Source organism: Nelumbo lutea, chromosome 4, assembly GCF_056320005.1.
Source record: "Nelumbo lutea isolate HS-2025 chromosome 4, American lotus-T2T, whole genome shotgun sequence".
Lineage (NCBI taxonomy): Eukaryota > Viridiplantae > Streptophyta > Magnoliopsida > Proteales > Nelumbonaceae > Nelumbo > Nelumbo lutea.
In genome coordinates this window covers 58181759-58204104 of record NC_142687.1, presented here as the reverse complement: position 1 = coordinate 58204104, position 22346 = coordinate 58181759, and positions in this window count along the sequence as shown.

The following is a 22346-nucleotide window of genomic DNA, read 5'->3' as shown; positions in this document are numbered from 1 at the left end:
ATTGACCAACTATCTCCCCTCTTAAAATCCAAAAATCTAATGGGCCCTAAATGATTTCAATTATTTGAAATTTGAAACCATTTTCTCCATTCCCTTAACCTCTCCTCGAACCCTAGTGGTTGTGGGATTTGATCCCAAGTCTTTTGCTACAACGAGCCAAACATCCTACCAACTGTGCCACCATTAGGTGGTAATTATTTGAAACTTGAATAAGTGATGCGATGGATTAAATTACCAAATTGGAAAAAGTGGGTATTTTTTGGTAAAAAAAGTTTTTTTTTTTTTTTTTTGCAATATCAATGACCAAATTTATTATATTGACAAATCCTATTATGTTTACAAACAAATGATGGAATCGGCTAGGGAATAAGGGTGTCAATGGAGACTGGTTTTGGTTTGGACTCCGTCCACTCCAAAATCAATTTGGATGGATTGGACGGACCAACAAGACATATTGGATTGGACCAATTCGATCCAAAGTATTTATTAGATTGGATTGGACCTGGTTCGTCTATAATAAATTTATATTGGATTGGGTTGGATTAAGCTAATATTTGGTCCATTAATATAAAATAATAATATAGGTATCAATGGACTGGGTTTGGGTTGAAACCAATCTAAATCAAAATGGATTTGAACAGATTGGACAGTCCAGGCACTGAATTGGACCGATCCAAAATATTCATTGGATTGGACCTAGTCCATTTATAATGGATTAGATCGAATTGGACCAAATCCAGTCCAATTGACACCCCTATTAGAGAAGAAGATTCAAAGCTTTTGGACAAAAATACTCTTGCAACAAAAAGGAGGGAAAGAAGAAAGAAAAAAAAAAGGAAAAGAAAACTCCTCACCATAATACAGGCGGGAGATTTCTTACTCTATACCTTCGCAAGAACTCAAAACCCCTTGCTAGAAGCTTAGAGCCCATGGTCTTATAAATAATATTATTTAATTTTTTCTATTTCATCCATATCCCTTGTTTTGATTTCAAAAGTTTGAGTCAAAATTCTGGTTGTGAATAAATCTGATGTTACCATTCTATTATGTAAATGATTTTTGTTTTGAAAATAATTTGACACATTAGTTGGGGATTCATGAGCTTTATTGTTCTTATTAGCAAATTAAATAAAATTTCGGATTCGTTTTATTTGTATTCTATGTTTGGGCCTGTTCATTTGCTCTAAAGTCTGACATTTGAAAGTGCAATAAATATATTAAGAGTTATATTGGTATTGATGAACTTTTCTTTTCTTTAAATCCTGAATGCAAAGAATGTTGTTATGAATTCTAAATTCTAAAAATGATTAAATATCCATTTTGACCCCATATATGAGAGTTTTTATTTGTCTTTTTGAGGGCATCATTAGAAAATAAAAGGTTGTATGATTGAACTTTAAGAGATAAGAGGAAACGAACAACCATTTTTCTCTTAAAGTTAAAAAATTCCTCTTAAGAATTAAGAGTTAAGAGAAAACGAATATACCCATCGTTTTGTTTGTGTGGAGAACCTTTGTTTCCCGATATGGAAGAGTAATAATTCGTTTCAATTCAGACCCTCTAACATCTCTTGTCCCAACTTCTGAAATTTTTCTTGTGTGCTTGAATCTTTTCTTTAAGCTTGGTATACGAGAAGTCTGGAAGTAATACATCTCGTATTTTTAAATGTTTAAGAAAAGAATATTAAACAGTCGTGGTTACAGAAAGTCACCTGTTCTAATTGAATAGAGTTATATCTAATTATTCTTAAACCTTGTCATTGTTTTACTCAATCAAGGTGGCCATGAGATTTCTGAGGATATTCTCATTTGGAAAAAGAAGAAAGTAATCTTGCACACTTGTACTAAAAAATGGCATATTTAGTATTCTCATTATAGTTGATCAGTTTTTCATAATCTCTAGAAACAATCTGAATTCCAGTATGTTCCATGGAACAAAATCGATTAGAAAATAACTGAAGCTGAAAAATAGAAATCCTATTCTAATTTGAGAAGATATCTTCTTCATTTCTGCCACTATCATGTTCTTCATGAGGATTCAGAAGTTTAAAGCCCCATTTGGTTTGTAGGAATAGGGGTCTAGAATCGACATTAGAATGGACTATTCCTATTCCAATCATTTGATTGAGTAGAATCGGCAATGGCATTTCTCGATTTGAGGGAATGGACATTCCCTACCCTTCCCTTGGGAATGAAATTTCATTTCTGTCTGAACCAAACAGATTATAGGAATAGACCATTCCGATTCCAGTTCATATTGCAAACCAAATGGATCCTAAATACAATAAACTTCATGATTTAGATTATAATTTATAAAAAGCATCTAAAAAAAAATCAATGCCCCAATTTTAGGCTTTATGCTTTAGAACTTAGAGATACTCAAAACAATAAACTGTTCCAAAATGATCTATCATAACAAAAAACTGTTCCAACATGATCTGTGCCGCATGTTGTAAACATGATGGGTCTCCATCTCACGGTGAAATGTGCGAACATAGATCATGTTGGAACCATGTTGGATTTTGTAAGTAAATCCAGCTCAGACTTAGAAAGGGTTTTGGCTTCCAATTCTTTTTTTTTTTTTCAATTGAACATCTTAGAATGATTTTTTTTCAATATTTAAGGTTTTTTTGGATTATAATTTTTAAGGTTTTTTTTTTTTTTTTCCTTGATGTAATGCAATAAAGTGAAATTAGGATTCAGGAAGGTGGAGCCATGTGACAAAATAAACCAAGGATGGCCATAGGGCACACGCTTAAGTTTGAATATTTTGGTTGGTAAGCATTTCTCACTACTAATTAACTTCAATTATTGATAATTTTTATTTTCTCGTAAGAATTATTCTAAAATTAATTTTTCAATAAGTGCATTATTTAATTCGATAATAAACTACACAGCTGGATGGAATAGAAATGATTTTGAAGATTTTGCTAGCTGTATTCGTGTAGACTGTAGTGATAAGGGTAGTCAAAAGTAATTAATCGTGGAGAGGGCATGGATATCATTTTAAAAGAAGTCGGCAGAGACGGTACTCACGGTAGAGACAAATGGAGGGTAATTTTCGTCATTTGACAACGTTACCATTACCAACGGTATTTAATAAATAGTTTGTTTTGACTGGAGATGAGATTATTTGGTAGTTTGGTACTTGAGATTTGAGAAAGAGAAAAAAAAAGGGAGTCAAAAGGTGAGATAAACCGCGGGACCCGTTTTAAATTGGAGCGTTCGATCTGGACGGAGGAACCGTTGATGAGCGACACGTAGAACAGTTAGGCGCCATTAAGCCACGTTATAGGCTTTCTGGAAAGCCGGCACAAGGGTCTGCTACGTGGCTCAGTTGGCTGTCGCCAGTCGCCAGTCGCTAATTTTTGAATTGTGGACCTGTCGTACTCGTATCCTGGCCGTTTCGAATCGGCTTCCTCTGACTCAGCTCGGCTCAGCCAACATTAGTGAATACTGAGTTATAACCCGGACAAACAGTAACGACCAGATGGTACATATTCGATACATCAAGGCCCATCATTGGATGTAGGGAGGGCCTGCACAAAAATCAAGCATCATCTTTTTGTGAAGGATAAAATAATCATCTTTAAGCCATCTAATCCAAGCATTGATTTTAGAGCTTTGAAAAATGGAATTATTTCACTACGATCTATTCAGAGCTTTTCCCATTGGATAAACAAAGATCTAGGCAGCCCGTTTGGCAGATTTTTTTTTGAGAATATCTTTTTCTAGTTTTGACAAGCAAAGCAGCCTGTTATTTTGAAGTTTTATTTGGAGTTTTCCAAAATTAGCCTAAAATGGTTTTTTCATATCTTTCCGGTGTTTCGTCTTTTGATAGCTAGATCTTTTGCACACCAAACGGAAATAGACCGAAAATCGGTTTTTCCGACTTGTAAACAACCGAAATATTGCATAGAAAGAAGTGCCAAAAACAACCAAAACTTAGATGATCAATGGCATTCTAAAAATTTGAAAAGTATGTGACTTTGGCGGGCCCAATAGATCCATCTAACCCACAATTTTATACATGCTGAGTTTAGGTTTGGGTTTTTTAAATTTTCGGGCTCTAGCGTCAGCCTGGCCCAACTTTATTCTAAGGGAAAATTCTAGATTAGTACATTGTACTTTGTGTTTAGTGATACTTTGATTTTTGAATTTTAAAATGCAATAATTCAGTACTCGAGCTTTCAAAATTTGACAACCCAGTATTTGCCATTAATTAGCAGTTAACCTATTGTTAAATGACATTTGAAAAGGACACAAATGCCCTTTGAGTGTCATTTAATTTTCTTTATCAATCATCTAAACGTTGACAAAAAATTAACAGGTCTAAATCCTTGCTTCTTCCAATCAAGAAAGTTGGGGTTGTGTTTAAGTGAGCATTCTAGTGGCCCCAACTTTCTTGAATAGAAGAGGTAAGGATTCAAGACTATTAATTTTTTTTGTTGCATTTTAAAGTTTGGGGACCAAAGTGACACTAGACCCAAAGTACAAGTACTAATTGGGAATTTTCCCTTATTCTCTCTCTCTCTCTCTCTCTCTCTCTCTCTCTATCTATCTATTATATATATATATATATATAGATAGATAGAGAGAGAGAGAGAGAGAGAGAGAGATTTGTATGCATACATGTTTTTTTTCTTTTATAAACTATACATCTATGTATATGTATATATAGCAAAATGTTTTACATTACCTTATTTTTCCTTGCTCCATTACCCCAACCCTTCATTCTCCTTGACTCTCCCTCCTCTCCCTCTCCCACTTTTTTCATACCTCTCCCTTCTCATTGGGTTCTTTCTTTCTCCCCACAACTCATGTCTCTCATTTTCTATAATGACCCAACTTCTCTCCTTAATTAGCTCAATATATGTTTTATCCCCTCGTTCACTTCTATCTCTAATTACTCTCTATTCTCTTTACTTTCCCATAAAAATAGAGCCATAATTTATTAAGTGTTGGTTTACCAAGTCAAACAATATTTATATCTATAGATGTGATTTCAAGCAAAGAGAGGGGAATAAGGGGAATTCGATGTTTCCTATATATTCATGGCATCTTCCATTATTGTTAAATAATCAATTCTTAAACAATAATTTATTGTTAAATAATCCATTAGTTATGAAAATTATTAAAAATTTATGAAAATATTCTACCAAAAATTATAAATTAATTATTTCAGAAATAATCCATTGTTTAATAAATATTAAATAATTTAATAATCTACCAAAAATTAATAAACAATTAATTTTTGGTTATTAATAAATGTTCAAAATTTCAATGTTTATTGTAATTTACATTAATCATAGTAATTTAATAAAATTTCATTAAATATTTAAAATAATAATTTATTGATAAAAATATTACTAATTAGTGTAATTTACTAAGTTCTATAAAATCAATAAATATAGTTAACAATTGTAAAAAGTTAGGATAGCTCTTTAACTAATAATCCATAATTATTTTTTAAATAAGTAATTAGCAATTAAGAAATTAATCTATGAAAAAAATATTATCCAAAACTTTTTATATAATAATCCATTTTATTATTATTCAAATAAATAATTATTAAAAAATTTAGGAAAATTACTTTAGGAAATTAATCAATTAGAAATTGTTTCATAATTATTTAAATAAAAATCCACTATATTATTTCAACAAATAATTATTAAATAATTTAGAAAAATTATTAAGTCTATCCACACCGATCTAGACCACTTGATTGACTTAGATCATACTTGGTTTTACATTAATTAACAATAAATGGTTTACTTTTATTTAAAGATAATGTAATTTACCATAATTACATTAATTTATTATAATTACATTTACTTTGAATAATAGTAAATAATTTACATTAATTTATTGTTATTATAAATAATTAATTTAGTATACATTATTACTAATCAATAGCAATTTCAATATCTTTTTTTGGAAATTATCATAAAATATTGTAATTTATTATTATTAAATTTCTATTAGTTAATTAGTTATAGAAAATTATTAGAATTGTAGGAATGACAATTTTCCCTATAAAACTGGGGCCTACCTTGCGCCACCCTGAACAAGGCAAGTTTTCTCAAATCTTAAATGAGGACAGGGCAGAGACGGGGTGAGGATAGGGAAAATATTTTTAACCTAAATTAGGGATGGGGTTTGCATATATATAATTCCCTGAACCAGATGGTGAATTAGTAAAATATATATAGATTTAATATTGATTTTTAAAATATCTCTAAGTTTTCCTCATATTCTTATAATTTTAGGATCCCATGATTTCAATTATAAAATACCCCCAAATTGTCATAATCCAATTCCTAAAATACTCCAAAGTTCCCATAGTTCTATTTGTTAAATATCAATAAATTAGATTTTTAGGTGGTTGCCTCAGGGTGGGGAAAATTTGGAGATTCCCCACCCCCGATAGGGAATGGGTGTCTCGCCTTGAACCGCCCCACCATTAGGGTCAGGGTAGGGATGGAGTAGAGTGTCTTAACTTATGTGGGTGAGGGATAAGGAGGAGGAGGAGTGCCCCATCCCATGCATCGCACGGTCCCCCGCTAGTATATGTATACATGCATACATATACACAAAAACATGTATATCAATTTTTAGTATGGGCTAATTGACTAACTTGAGCCCAACTCGAACCTAGTCTAGGCCCGAACCTAACCCAAATGCATCAAATTTTAGTGTCAGTTGGGCTTAAGCTGAATAGTTCAAGCTTGACCTCAGGTTTGGACTTTAACCCAATTCTTAGGGTTGGGCCTCAATTGAGCTAAAACCCGGCCCAACCTGCCAGACTTGCATCCCTACTATGATCTTTTTTTTTTAATTTTCTTTATTTTTACGTTTTTTTACCATTACCATTTTTGCTTCCATTTAAATTTTGTATGTAGAAAATTCAGGACCTTTTCTATGTGCATGCCTATGCTAAGCACGGGCACCCCTAGGTAAATTCCAACCCTCTTTAGAATTTTGTAGTTTTTTTATTTTAAAAATATAAAGTTAATATATGGGCTTATTTAAGTTCACCCACAATCAATCCAGTTAAGAAATTAAACGAAACATGCAGCAATTTTACATTTCAGCTTACTTTCTTTTGCTTTCCAATTCTTTACTTATGGTTTTAATTTAGAAAAAAAAATGCTACTTAGAATATTGGAACCTCAAGGCCCTATCTCCCAACTGTTTTTTTTTCCTATCGCTTTTGGAAGGTTTTCAATGTGAAAGGCAACTATTGCTTCATTCTCACTTAAAAAGTCCATGTCATATATGCACAAGTCTTGATTAATAAGTTTTACAAATAAATAAATACATATCATCATCATGATCGACCTTGTCATCATTCTATGGACCTCATTGATCTGTCAATGAATACAACAGATCACTTCTTACTTCTTATTGTTAGATGGTCTTCTATCACCAGTATTTTGAAACCTCAAGTTGTTTTGCCAATGGACCTCATTGATCTAAATTTATCAGTAACCTTCCAGCATTTTGATAGAACTGACACAATAACCTTTTGAGTGTTTGGTCCCAATTGACCAGTTATATCCAATATCACTTCCTAATGTTTTCAAGAAACGCTTAGGCTGCATTTGGTTGCAGTGCAATTTGCACTCCCATGCACTAGTACAAATGAAAAAAATAATGAAAATTCTTGTTTAATTTTGTTTTGGGTTTTACTTTGATCTGCTTCAGATCTTGATTTACTTCATTTGTACTCCAATCAAACATAATAAACTAAAATTTAAAGCAAAAATATATCCGACTTTACACTCAAGTCATTTGCGCCACCATAATTTGCATCGGTGCAAATTTATTTGCATTGCAACCAAATGCAGCCTTAGGCTCAACTTCAAGTATTTGGAAAGAGACCGCAAATACAAATATGTAAACTGATCAATTAGGATCAGTTAGGAGGTGCTCAGTAACATGGTTAGTATTGTTTTTGAAAACAAAAACAATTGCATTGTTAGCAAAAACAATACAATTTTGTTGATGTGGCAGTTGTTTTTGTTTTAAAAAACAAAACCATATCGTGGAATACCCCTTTAGTTTACATATTTGTTTTACTTAAAAAAAGGAAAAAGTTTGCATATTTGCATTTTCACTCATCCCAAGCTGAGCCTTATGTGTTTTTGTTATTGTTGTTGCTAATTGACGTTGTCCAAGTCGATATAGACAAGTAATAGATAAGATTCCTACTAAGTTGGGTGGTGTGAGCTGGATGAGTTGCACTAGACGAGTTGAGCTGGATGAGTTGTGCTAGACAACCTGCATTGCACTATCTATGTAGGATAAGCTGATGAGAGTTTGATGATATGCAAAAGCCGAAGTCAAAGGCCCCTAGGTGGTCCTCCAGGGAGGAGCACTCTGGCACTCAAGTCAGTAAGGAAAAGGATGTTGGATAGGCCAAGTTGCTGAAGGCAAGAAGAAGAAGAAGAAGAAATATTTCGAATAGTGTGCCCTTAAATACCTGAGGCGGGATGCCATTCTCACTTTTTGGGGCACGTGGCGTGTGCCCAAGTAATCCTCAATTGAGGTTCTAGGGTGGTTCCACACTCCTCATTGTGGAAGGCCATGCATAGTCTGTCATTTTCCATGTGCTTCTATTGGTCTAAGGTACTCAGTGCACGTTGTAGTTGTTACCTCTAACGTGTAATGGTGCTATGCATCGCTAATCTGGCCAAACGCATGGCTAGGCCTTTAGCCACGTTAGCTTCTACATGGCAGTTAATTTGGGCCAAGGTATGGCCTCATCACCAACCCCTTAATTCCGTAATCAATGAGTAAAGTGTTCAATAGCTATTCCGAGAGCAAGCTCTTGATGTGCTAGGTTATAGAGATTAGTGGTTGCCTATAGATTTGGTTAAACTGCTTGGCTCGTGGTCAGATCTAGTCCGAACTAATGATGGTGGGTCGTACATAGGAAAATTCAAATTTCAAAATATAAAATGATGGACTATAGGTTGTAACATTTTGCCTTCCTGATTTCACCTGTGTATGGATTAGGGAGCTTGATCTAGACCATTGATTTGACAATTGGCTAGTTCTATATAAGGCAACAACGGAATCATTTTCTTTTGTCATTTGAACAAGAGTGCCTTTTGGAGTTTAGCTGGTCCTTATCCTTGTCTAGTGCTTTCTAGTCTGTAGTTGAGCTTGTCTTCGATAAGCTATTATGTCTTTGTCTTCTTCATCTTCATCTTTGGGGTCTAGTGGCTCCATCTCGGTTAGATAGCAGAGTTTGGAGTCATCTTAGAAAGTGGCAATCAAGGTTGTAGCCCTCGAGATAGACACCAATGAATCCAAGGTTGAGGAGATGTTCCCCTATACCAACTCTAACGAGGCCGAGGTTGAGGTGAATGCAGTGAGGTAAAGTACAAGGTCTGAGAAGAGTTGGATAAGGACTTCCTTTTAGTCAAGGTCGATGAGTAGACCGAGTTTTAAGTTATTGGATGAGGAGCCTGAGTTCCCAACCAAGATCTTAGAATGATTTAATAGCGTTCCCTGCACTTGTTAGAGGACAACATGTAGAGGATTAAGGAGGCGTATTACATCCCTTCAAAGTATGAGTGTAGGTTTTCAGGGAGAGGAGAGAGGTTAGGTTCACTTTGGCTAGGTGAGCTCCATGTATAAGAGGGGAGATTAGTTATTGGCTAGTTGGCCTTAGATTCCCCTTGGATTCATGGTTGGTATTCGTGCTAAGGTGGCAAAATGTTTTGCTCGTCTAGTTGATGCTGAACTCCTTCAGATATTTGGTCAGGCTCCTTTACTTTTACACCATTTATGATCTTTTAGTGACCTATAATTTTTCACACTCTCCTTCACCTCAAGAAGCACCAGTAGGGCTATTACTACTTTTTGGCTCGACTAAACACAAAGGTTCTCTATGGAGCCCCCTCTTTAATTTTCCACTAGGAGGGGTTTATCTTTGTGAAATGTAAGGATAGGTGACCGTTAGGGCATGAACTGACCATCCTGAAGACCAAAGTGAAGGCACCCAAACCACATGCTTTATTTGAAGAGGATATTAAGGCACTAGCATAAATAAATGGGATAGAGGTTGATAGAAAGAAGTACACCTCTTCGGTCATGTTAACACAAGGTAGATTGAGCCCGACTCTAGCTAGTCAATCACCGAGCTATTAAGACATCTTGGAGTCCCTTCTTTTTTCCATGTATTGACTTTGGTTTATGTTATGTAGGAAGTGATATGGACCCCATGGTGAAAAAAAATGTTGCAATTCTGAAGGGGGTGGGGGTAAAGAAGAAGGCAACACCAATAGACACGAGGCCACATCTAGCTTAGTAGTGGATTGAGGACTCTACACTGAAGCTCTCACACAAGTTAAGGGTGAACATGGTCGTGCCCTGAGGACCAAAGGTCGGTGGGTCAGAGTTGTCATCAGGTGACTTTGAAGAAGAGTTCAGAGGGTCAGACCTTAGAGCAAGTCAAGGATGACACCTACCACCTAGTGTGGAATGTCTGCTATCGAGATACTCTAGAGAAGGAGGGTGAAGCCGAGCAACTTGCTCAAGTGATATTTCTTTCGTAGATAAGGCTGAAGACCACATGCTACACGAGATGGTTACTAGAGAGCTCAATTATCCACACGGCCGTGGCGGCAAGTAGTTCTTGATTTATGACCAACTTAGTTTGAACTTGTATTGATTGTGTTGTTTTTGTAGAACAACTGTGTGATAGCACAGTTGGTGAATAATTTGTGTAGCTTACATAAGTATATGGAGAAGATGGAGGGCACCAAGGTAGAGATGAAGGTCAAGCTTGAGGAGGCAAAGACCACACTTAAGGCAAATGAGGAAAACTGGAAACTAAAGAGATGAGTGCATGATCTGAAAGGCAAGGTTGCCTTTGAGAAGGTTGTGGATGAGGCCGAAGTGAGGATAAGTTGAGATATGGAAGAGGCTATGGCTAGGTTCAAGGCCATCGAGGAATTCATGACCATCTTAGATGACTTCGGCACTGAATCTTACTAGTACGGTTTCAGTTGTTGCAAAAAGGTCATGAGGCTCTTCCTCAAGATAACTAAGGTTGTAAGCTTGGTGTCTTTGATCATGAAGTGCCTGAGCAATAGCCTAGGGCAACAAAGGATAAGAACATAACTGAATTGGCCGACCAAGTCGAGGAGAACAAGAAGGTTAACGCAACCCACCTTCCAACCAAGTAGTGAGCCATCAAGCCATCCCAGGTAGATGTCTTCAAGAAGTCGAATATTGCTTTCCCCTTTTTTTCTTTACTATTAGCTATCTAAAATGTAAAGCTTGTTGGTATGTCGAGCTCACACTTTGTAAAGACGCATCAATTTAATAAATATTTTTGTACATATTTTATCTCAGTTTTCTACTTTATCTTTGCCCCCTTTATTAGCAAACTGCAAAGATCGGTAGGTTGAGATCTTTGACTTGAATAGGACATATAGCCAAGTTTAAAATGCTGAGTTCGGTGCACTAATCTCATAACCTTGGTTGGACATGACAGAGATCGTGATGGCTTAGTTGCTTTCAAGATCTTACTGATTGGCTTGGCCCATAAGTGGCCTAGGTCTTACCACTTGACCTATCCCAAGTGTAGTCGAGACACTTTTCGGGTAAAGCTCATCCCCTATGAGTTGCAAGGGCTAGAACACTTCTAAGCTCATAATCCTATGGACTTATCTAAGTGTGGGAGTTCAGTTGCGTGAGGTTCATTGTAAGTCGTACAGGGCTTGTTAATGAACTAGTCATGGTCCTCAACTAGCTCGAGTACCTGCAACACCGAGCCAGGGAGTGTATATTGTGGGTCCTCAGCTAGGAGAGGCCATGCAAATGCTACACTTGGAAGTTTTTAGGCTGATTGTCCTCATGCCATGAGTGGTTAGGATGCCATTCCTGTCGCGCCTAACCTTGGTTATGCTTTCAAGGTTGGAGCTCGATGTTGTTAGTGCTCGACAAGGTTGGTGTGTACAAGGATAGTGCTCGGTGTGTGTGGTGTCATTAATGCTTGACAACGTCATGTGTTAAAGCATGGATACATTGAATGGAAAGAAAAATATATTTTATTGTTGACAAAAGTTCTAAGTACAAGGGCTTCGATCATTGTTGAAATTGGCACCAATCGTTGATAATACATTCTTAGATTAGTAAAATTCCAACTACGACGTATGGAGTTGCAATCGAGGTCCTCCAATTGATAGGAGATTGTTCTCATCACCTTACTAATTTTGTAGGGCCCTTCCTAGTTCGACTCTAACTTGCTAGCTCTGAGCTTGAGCAAGGCTTTCCATAGTATGAGGTCTCCCATATTGAACTACCTATCATGGACTCAAGCACTGTAATACCTAGCTATCCTCTGCTGATAGATAGCCATCCTGATCTGGGTTTGGTCTCGGGCTTCCTCTAGGTAGTCAAGGTTAGATCAAAGTCCTTCATTGTTGTTTGTTTTAATATAGTGCTTGATTTGAAGTGTAGTAAAATCAATTTCTACTAAGATCATTGCTTCAATATTGAAGGTAAGTTTGAAGGGAGTTTCTTTGTTAGTTGTTATTGTTGTGGTAAGGTATGCCTAGAGAACATATAGAGGAGTACAGTTTGTGACCTCAGTTTGGACATTACCTTGAGGATGGTGGATAGTTGTGGATTGTTGCTCTATGCCGAGCTCTTGGTAATACTCTTAGAACTTTCTATCTTTGAACTAGGTACCATTGTTTGTGATTAGAACCCAAGGTATGTAAAAGTGATAGATAATAGATCTCTAGAGGAACCCTTGAGCATTTTTAGCTGTGGTGATATGTGCTAGGGGCTTCAGCTCAACCCACTTAGTGAAATAATTAATGGCAATGAGCAGGAACTCCTTTTGGCTTATTATGGGAGGAACCAAGGATGTCCATCCCCCATTGGGAAATGGGCTACAGGTTGTTGATCGGTGTTAAGAGGAATGTAGGTTGATGAGGTATGTTTGAGTGCCTTTGGTAGCGATTATACTTTTGTATGAGTTGTACGACGTCTTGCTTCATAGTGGGTCAGGAATATATCTACCGAAAAGCTTTGTTGGCAAGTGCTCAACCACTAAGGTGGTCACCGAAAATCTCCTCATGTATTTCTTGAAGTGCATAATCTACTTTTTCGGGGCCAAGACACTTTAAATAGGGAAAAGTGTGTGATCTTTTGGTACAATTTATCCTTGGTGATGCAATACTAAGCTACTTTCTGTACCATTTTCTTGGCTTTATTTCAATCTTTTAGAAGGGTGTTATCTTGGAGATAATGAAGGATTAGGTCTTTCAAGATGGTTGGAAGTGCGCTAGAAGAGTAAGTAGCGTTATCTTAGTAATGTTGGGAGAAGCAAGACTGTCAACACAAACTATTCTCTTGAGGTCAAAGAGTGTCAAGTTGGCTTGCTTGGATAGGGTGTTGACTCAGACGTTCTTTGATTGTGGTATCTACTAGATAGTGAAGTGCTTCAACCCAGGAATGAACTCTTGAACTTTCTTTAGGTAGCTCACTGTGGTGGATTCTTGATTTTTAAATTTACTACTAATTTAGTTTGTTATGAGCTAGGAATCACTAAAGGCTTCAACACACTCCATACCAACTTCTCAGGCAAGGTGGAGCTTGATGATGAGGGTTTCATACTCTTCTTCATTGTTGGAGGCCTTGAAGTTGGACAAGAGGGTGTAGTCTAGGGCGGTGTCGTTTGGTCTAGGGAAGAGATCAACACCATTACTTGTTGGTTCGAAGAGCCATTGACATGGAGAGTCCATATCGAAGGATCCTCTATTGTTTACAAAGTAGAGAAAGTACATTATTCTACAAAGTTGGCTAGATAATCAAATGAGGTGTGTAGTCGAGGTCAAACTCGTTGAGTTCTATACTCCACCTTATCAGACACCTCAAGGTCTTAAGCTTCTACAACATCTGATCAATGAGGATGTGGTTACTATGTGCTTGTAAGTAAGTTCTATGTTTGTAGGATGAGGATATAAGGTCTAGAGGCACCTTCTCCAAATTTGGATATGTAGTTTTTGTGTCAAATAGTATTTTTCTGGTGTAGTAGATGGGCCTCTACGCATCACCATCTTCTTTGATGAGGACCAAGTTGACTACCTCATCCATAGCTGAGATATACAACACCAACTGATTACTAGGGCTTGTCTTGGTCTGCAAGGGCATTGGGCATATATACTACTTCATATACTAGAAGGCTTGCTCATACTCTTTGGTTCACTGGAAATCTTTTGCTATTTTGAGTTCCTTGAAGAATGAAAGGCATTGGTCTGTGGACTTGGACATGAACCTATTACGTGCAACAATTTGAACTGTGTGGTGTTGCGCATCCTTAAGGGTTCGAGGAAAGGGCATATTCAAGATGACTCATTTTTTTTTCGAGACAGCCTCGATCCCCTTTTAAATTACCATGAATACTTGGACTTTACTTAAGCTGATGCCAAAAGCACATTTAGTCGGATTCAACATCATTTGATAATGTTGAAGGAGGCCGAGGACCTCTTCTAGGTTAATCAAGTGTTACTTAACCTTAAGCTTTTTAGTATCATGCTGTCAAGATAGGCTTCTACATTTCTGCCAAGTTGATCTTTTTGATGATCCTATTCAAGAGTCTCTAATAGGTAGAACTAACATTCTTTAAGTAGAAGAGCATGACCTTGTAACAATGCAATCCTCGATCAGTAATGAAGGTGGTCTTTTTTTAATCTGTGGGGTGCATGTGGATCTGGTTATAGCTTAAAAAAGCACCAATGTTGCTAAGTAGCTTGTGACTTGAGGTGGCATCAACAAGACAATCTATCCTTGCTAGAGGGAAGTTGTCTTTAGGGCAGGTCTTATTGAGGTCAGTGAAGTCGATGTAGATCATCCACTTCTCATTGGTCTTCTTCCCCATCACCACATTTTTAACTAGTCCAATTAGGTCTCATCTTTAATGAATATTTCATTCAGGAGTTTGTTAACCTCCTCATTTATTATCCACCACCACTCTGGGGTGAATCTCCTCTTCTTATACCGCATAGGGAGGTAACGTGGATCAATACTATGTCTATGGGTTATGGTCTAAGAGTCGATCATTGGCATAATCTGCAGTATACCAAGAAAAGACATTTGTGCTATTCTTTAAAAATTGAATGATGTTTTTACAAAGATCATCTTTAAGTGGGGAGCCAATGTGGATGGTTTTCTCTGAATCATTGTCAAATAGGGGCACTTGATTCAAAACCACGTTAGGATTGTCGTGTTGTGATTATAGCTTGTCCTAGAGTTTTAAGCCGTTTATGATAAGAGCTTCTCAGGATGTCGCATTTCCCTAAGGATTGCAACATAGCACTACTGAGCAATGCATTGATCTTTGTGGATGATGAAAGTGCCATGGTTGATAGGAAACTCCACCACCAAGTGGTATGTTGACATCGTGACGCATAAGGCATTCAATGTCAAACGAATAGGGCTAACGTTGTAAGGTGACTAGACCTTGATGACTAGGAAGTCTACTAGTAGTGTTGTCTTGTGCTATTTGGGCATTCAATGCAATGGTAGGGTGATTTTCCCTTCTAGTGTAAATGCATCACCCATAGAACCCAACCAGGTGGTGCTAATCGGATGTAGTCTGTCATGTTTAGTCTTCATCTTCTAAAAGGCCTCATCAAAGATAGTGTCAATTGAACTTCTAGTATTGATGAGGGCTCAACACACCTCGTAGTTGGCTATGTTGACTGATACCACCAATACGTTATCAAGGGGTGTTTGAACCCCCTTCAGGTCATCTTCAATGAACATGATAGGGGTGTCCATCATTGTCTTCTTGAAGACTCAGTCTTCTAATTGATTCATCCAAGTATAGGCCTTCCAAACTGAGGAGCTCTTCTCTCTTGTTTCCATTCCTCCGAAGATAACTACAATGACTTCGGTAGGAGAAGGGTCTCAGTCACTAGGCACGCTTGTAGGGCTTGGGTTGATTTTGTAAGGAGCTTGGTAGTTCGTAACCTCGTCAAATGCAGTTAGACCTATTCATGGGCTGGGCTTGGGCTTGGCTTTTGCCAAAATTTGAATGGGGCCTACCCCGAAGCCCGAGCCTGATATAGTGTAAGTCAGGCTCGAAGCTTAGCCCGTGAACAGGTCCAGATGCCATTTGTAATGTGATTGTGAAGATCTCTACAATCTCTCAAGTTGTGGTCATTGTCTTTGTGGAATTCACGATACTTATCCTTGGTCCTATTATTTCCCATGGACTTCAGCCTCTTAAGCCACTTAATGAAATGCTAGTCATAGGTCTGCATTAGCTTCTCAGTCTGCTAGGGGTGGACACAAATCGAGATTTTCATGAGCTATTCAAGCTCGATTCGTGAAAAGCTCGATTCAACTCGGTCTAAACTAAGCTTTGGGATGAGCTCGAGCCCAGTATATAGGTTCATTTTCTAGTCAAGGCAAGTATAATATTTTCATTTTTATATGTATAGTAATAACTAGTTTTTATGATTCTTAACTTTTTATATGTAAAATAAGAAAAATAATTTTTTTACACATAATTTTTATTTTTATAGGAAATCTAGCTCATAATAGAGCTCGAGCCTCATAGTTTTCTAGCAAGTCGAGCTCGAATAGTCAAACATTTGGCTCAACTTGGCTCAAATCTACCCATATGGTCTATATCATATTGAGTGACATAAATCTCGTAAATGTTGGAGTGGGATCCTCAGTCTATGGTCTTGATGATGGTCTGAGCTCTTCTTGTCATGGCTAGGGCGATGGTCATTGTGCTCTTTGCGCTTCAAGTCACAGTTCAAGTCAACATTGTTGCTGGCATCTATGGCCTTGGGGTCCTAGGCATTTCTTAGTTGGGATACGTGTGAGCTCTGAGAAGCTCATGGTTGGTTCAAAGAGGATGGAGTCGCCACCCATTTTTAAAGGAAATGGGCCATTGTTTTTTTTAGCTTTGAAACTCCAATTTGTCTTTGAAATAGTGATTCAATTCTCCACAAGAATGGCATTTAACTAGGAGATTGTAAATTCAAAAGGATTGGGTGAGGGAAAGTGTTAGACACTCCTCTATCCAAGCTATAAAAAACAACCCGATAACAAGAGTTGTTTAGGCTCAATTTCTAGTGACAAACCAATAAAATGATTTTTAGGAATTCTTGAGAATTAGAGAAAAAACACTTCGAACTTCTTCCAAAATTGATTTAAGGTGATGTTATTGGGCCTTAGGTACTAATTTCCTTAAGACCCTCACCTTTATGCCTCATTGTCTTAGTCTAGAAGAAGCTGAAACACAAGTTTTCCAAGGCCTCAAAACTTCATGCAACCTAGAGATTATAAACCCAAGCTAATAGATGGAGTGAAAGGCTTAACTCTCGTATATGACCTTGGTAAGAGTTTTCAAGTAGCTAAGACGAGTTGAAATGGTATTGAATGAACCATTGACTAGAGGAGTGCTTCTAGTTGACCTTATGATATCAAGGGAACTTAGGAACTACCAAAGATTTAGAGAGCTCTTGCAAATCCAAGATCTGAAATACAGTGGGGTGGACTTGAAGTTTAAAGCTCAAACATTTGGGGAATGTTTTTGGGATCTCTCTTCTATTGTATCCTCCTCTTAGGCTTGAGTTTGGTCTCTATTTATAGAGAAAGGAAGGAGAACCGGGTTTAAACCAAGCTTACCATGTGTTAAGCGTTTCAAAGAAGCCTTAACATGTAAGGAAAGTTAAAAAAACTTAATCTTGACATGTTTTTTTAGAGGGTCTGAATAGCAAAACCAAGATTTCCAAGAATTTTCTTAGGGTTTCTCATGTCCAATGGGGTTATTTTCATAGTTGTTTATGTCATGTTTGAATATGACATCTTAGTGGTAAAAAACATAAATTTAAAGTGGCCAAAATGGCCCTTATGCTAATTTCTAGGTTCAAGAAGTGTTACATTGGGGTTATTGGGTTCTTTTGGTCTATTTGGATGGTTCTAATTGGTTTAATAGGATAGGGGGGATTAAGTGAAGGGCTGACATTAGCCCTCACTCTTTTGAGGTCCCAGGTTGGGATAGATGAAGGGGCAAATTATTTGGCGCGTTAGAACGAAATCTTTCTAGTTTAACAGTTAAATGTGTGAATTAGGTTATGAAATTTAATGTATTGAGATTTTTTGGGTCTCTAAACACAATGGTGATGTTTGATTGAACCAATAAGGCTGGGATGATAGAGATCTATGGATGATAAGTTTTAATCAATGAGATTTTCTAAAATGGAATCTTTGTTCGATGGTGGGTCAAACGAAGGAATTTTGGGATGAAATTTGGTGAGTATGCATTTTTTAACATCCTAAATATGATGGAAAAGACATATCTATGATCAAGGATGTAAACTAAAGGACTTGGTTTAGATCAAGGTTTTGGCTTATGGTTTATCAATTAATGAGAAGGCTTGAAATGAAATCTTGCTCATTTTGGAAGGAATTAGAGGATTTTAATGTTGAAATTGGATAGGAGGGTTATTTTGAGGATTTTTTACTTAATGAAATATGCATGGTTATTCGGGCTATGGCTTCTTATACGATTTAATCATAAACGTCAAATTGGTATTTTTGTTTATCGGATGGTTAAACAAGAAAATTTTGAGTTGTGTGGGCATGGATTAAGATGAAGAGTTAGGTGGATGGTTCCAATTTGAGAAAGGACTGATTGATCTTGGTTGTTTTGTTTTATTCATCCAAGGCCATCAAAATAGAACATTGACATTTTTACGATTGATTGTCATAGATTTAAGGTGGGATTTGGGGGTTGATCATGCCTTATTGTCTTTGAGGCAATGAATGAGTCAGATTTGGATTTGTGGAGTCAAGCTTTGAACGTCCCATAGATCAAGACTATTAGAGAGGAGGTTGGTGCGGTGAAAGGTGGATCTTTAAGGTTTGGTCATGAAATTCAACATATAACTAAGCTTTAGTTTCCTAAGTCTTGGAATCATGTCTAATAAGATGTTCGATGTTGATCTCAGTGTTTTCATTTGTCGTGTGGATTGCATCACAAAAGAAAATTTTGGGTTTTAACAATCAATTTGGTCTAGTTATGTTTCCAAGTTTTTGGGTCTTAAAAGATGGTATGAAAAAGGTGGAGTGATGGGACCAAGCAACAATTGGGTACTGACAATACGTCCTCTAAAGTGTTGGACACTTTAGGATAAACATTTTGGGTTTGGTTCTAAACATTGTCACTTGACCTATGAGGCAACAAATGTCACTCAATCACATCTTTCATCCCTTTTTGGTCCTTGTCGTGCCTTTTGGGGTTCTTTAAGGGTGAATCAACCTAAGGGGGCACTTCACTCACTTGATGTCAGTTATCGGTGAGGGGAGGTGGAGGTGGAAGAACCCGTTCTCTAGGAGCCTATAGTAGAGCAATGAGGCTTTTAACTTGTCTCCATAAGTAGTTGAATTGTTCTAGGGTCATGGGCCAGTTCTAGGAGTCATGAGTTGGAGAGACATGTCTAGAGTGAGATTCCCTGGAATGAGAGTAAGTGTTGGAGTGGTGGAGATGTTATTTGAAGGCATTGTTGCCAGTTCAGATAAGGAGTAAGAAGTGAAACCAGAGGCTTTTCTATGCTGGTTCCCACAAACATTGCCAATTCGATACTATCCAAACCAAGGCAGATGAGCAAAAGATAAGATTCTTGCTTAGTTTGGTGAAGTGAGTTGGATGAGCTGCACTAGACGAGCTATACTCGATGAGTTGAGTTGGATGAATTGTGCTAGACGAGTTGTGTTGGACGAACTATGCAAGACAAGTTAATGAGAGTCTAACGACCTACAAAAGCCAAAGTGAAAGGCCTCGGTGTTGTTTCCTAGGGAGGAGCATTTGACACTAAAGTCAATAAGTAGGGGAGAAGTGGTAGGCTAAGGATGAGTTAGTCGTAGCAGAGCAAAGCTAGAGAAAGAGAGTAAGAGCTAGAAGTGAAAGAAAATGAAATACCTCGAATGGTGTGCACTTAAATACTCGAGGGGGATGTTGTGGTGCTCCTCACTTTTTGGAACATATGGCATGCACTGAGGTAATCCTTGGCCAAGGTTCTAGGGTGGTTCCACACTCCTCATTGTGGAAGGCCATGCAGAGTTTGTCATTCACCACATGCCCCTCTCGATCTAAGGTTCCTAGTGCACGTTATAGTCGTTGCTTCTGATGTGTAATGGTGCTTTGTGTCACCCATTTGGCTAAACTCGTGGTCGGGTCTTTGACCACATTACTACATGACAATTCAACTGGGTAGGGGTATGACCTCATCACTAATTAATAAAAAGGGCCGTTTACTAGAACACCCCCTATTGTTTCACATATTTACTTAAAACTTACCTTATAGTTTGTATTTTATTTAAACACTCCATATGGTTTGCAACCTATTTACTTAATCGACATTTCATTAAGAATTATTTGTTTTGCCATCTGAAAATAGTAAGATGATCAACTCAATTAAATGGAAAATGTTCAAGGGCATGGACCATGGTGGAAAAGGTTCAAGGGTATGGATCCATGGTTGTTTATTCCAAATGTACCCCTAACATTTCTTTTTGTATAGAAAACAAAAGTGAAGAAATAGGAAAAAATAGTGGTTGTTTGTGTTTTGTTAGGGGCAAAAATGGCATATTGTTTTTAGTTTCTTTTGATTAAATTTTTTTGAATGGGTAGGTTTTAGTAAACTCATAAAACTATAGGGGTTATTTTAGTAAATGACCCAAATAAAAACTAATGCCTTTTCTGTTTTTGTTTATTGGGAAAAACAAGAGAATACTTTCTTGTTTTCTTTATCCACCAAGTTTTCCCGTAGAAATGAGATTATGAGAAGCAGCCTAACCCCACAGGATTTGAAAATCTGCCAGAGAGAAAAAAAAAGGACAAAAGAAAAAAAATCTGCTGCTTCCTATATTCCTAGTGGCTGCATTTTCAAATGTTTCTCCTGCAATCTATACATGGCTTAGTAAATAACTTGTACAATTAATACTTAAATAAGATGACCAAAAATCATTTGATGATTATGCCACTTTCTGACATGGCAATATTTTAGTCTGCAACTATATTTAGGTGCTGTTTGGTACCATGGGCGTGTCAAGTAAAAAAGCTGTCACCTCAGTGTCTTTCTATCATGTAGATGCTTTCATCACTTCAACAATTAAAAAATGAAAATCATGTAGCTTGAGACAGTTTTCCGTTAAAATGCATAAAAATGCTTTGCATGGAAATCTATAAACATCAAATTATTAGCATTTCTTGCTCTTGGGGCAAAATCTCAACGGCCTGGTTGATGTGGCATCTAATCTGATGCTGACATGGATACAACACCACATATCTTCCACCAAACATGATGTTTCAAAATATCGAAACGGTGTTTGATCCTGATTCTTGAAAAAAATGATCTTTTTGAGTGGCAAGCATTGTGTCTCCATATGATACTCCTCTCTTCTATCACTTATATTCGGAAATAGAACTGTTTTGACCACCGGTTTCTAGATCAAATGATTTGACCATTCAGTTTGAAGCCTGGTTGGATGATTTTAGGGTTCAAAACTAGATCCGGAGTTGTAACCAGTTCTGGGTCAACCAGTCCAACTGTCCAATCTAGTCCGATTTTTAAAAACACGTATCTTCACATTGGTGAATACCCCCAAAATAAAAAAAAAAAAACGTCTTTACAAATCATTGGCATGTTTACTAAGCATGTCTCACCATGAATTTAACATATAATTAAGTGTGGGATATATTCTTAATGTATAGTTGGATGCCGCGTTTCTAAGTATTCACACAATTTTTTGCTTTCGGGGGATCTAGACTCTTCAATGACCATAATCACGAGCTTTATTAAGCAAAATTGTGAAAGATGCTCTATGACATTTTCAGTTAAGTGATGCCGATCTAAGTCCAGTTCAAGCATTATTTTTTGGGTCATATCTAATTTATCCGATCATAATCTTAGTTGCACTATAGTGGGAGTGGCCAATTTTTTATGTTGTAGATATATTTGTATTATTTTTAATTTGTATCTTAATGTTTGCTTTTTATTAATTTTTAAATTTTATTGGTTTTTTGTTATTTTCGTATTGTTTTTTAGTAAAATTATAAAAAAAACCTCTTCTTATTACAATTCTATAAGCGACCCTTGTATTTCCATCCTAACAAAAAAGTGTTCCCTATAGTTTTGAAAAAAGTGCAAATGCCTCTTTTTGTTATTTTTTTTGGTAAAAAAAGATATTGAAGTTACCAACATACCCTTATTATTGTACACAATTTAAAGTTCTAACTCTATCCTCCACCAATTTATTTTGCTTGACAACTTTCAAAGAATAATTCTCTCTACT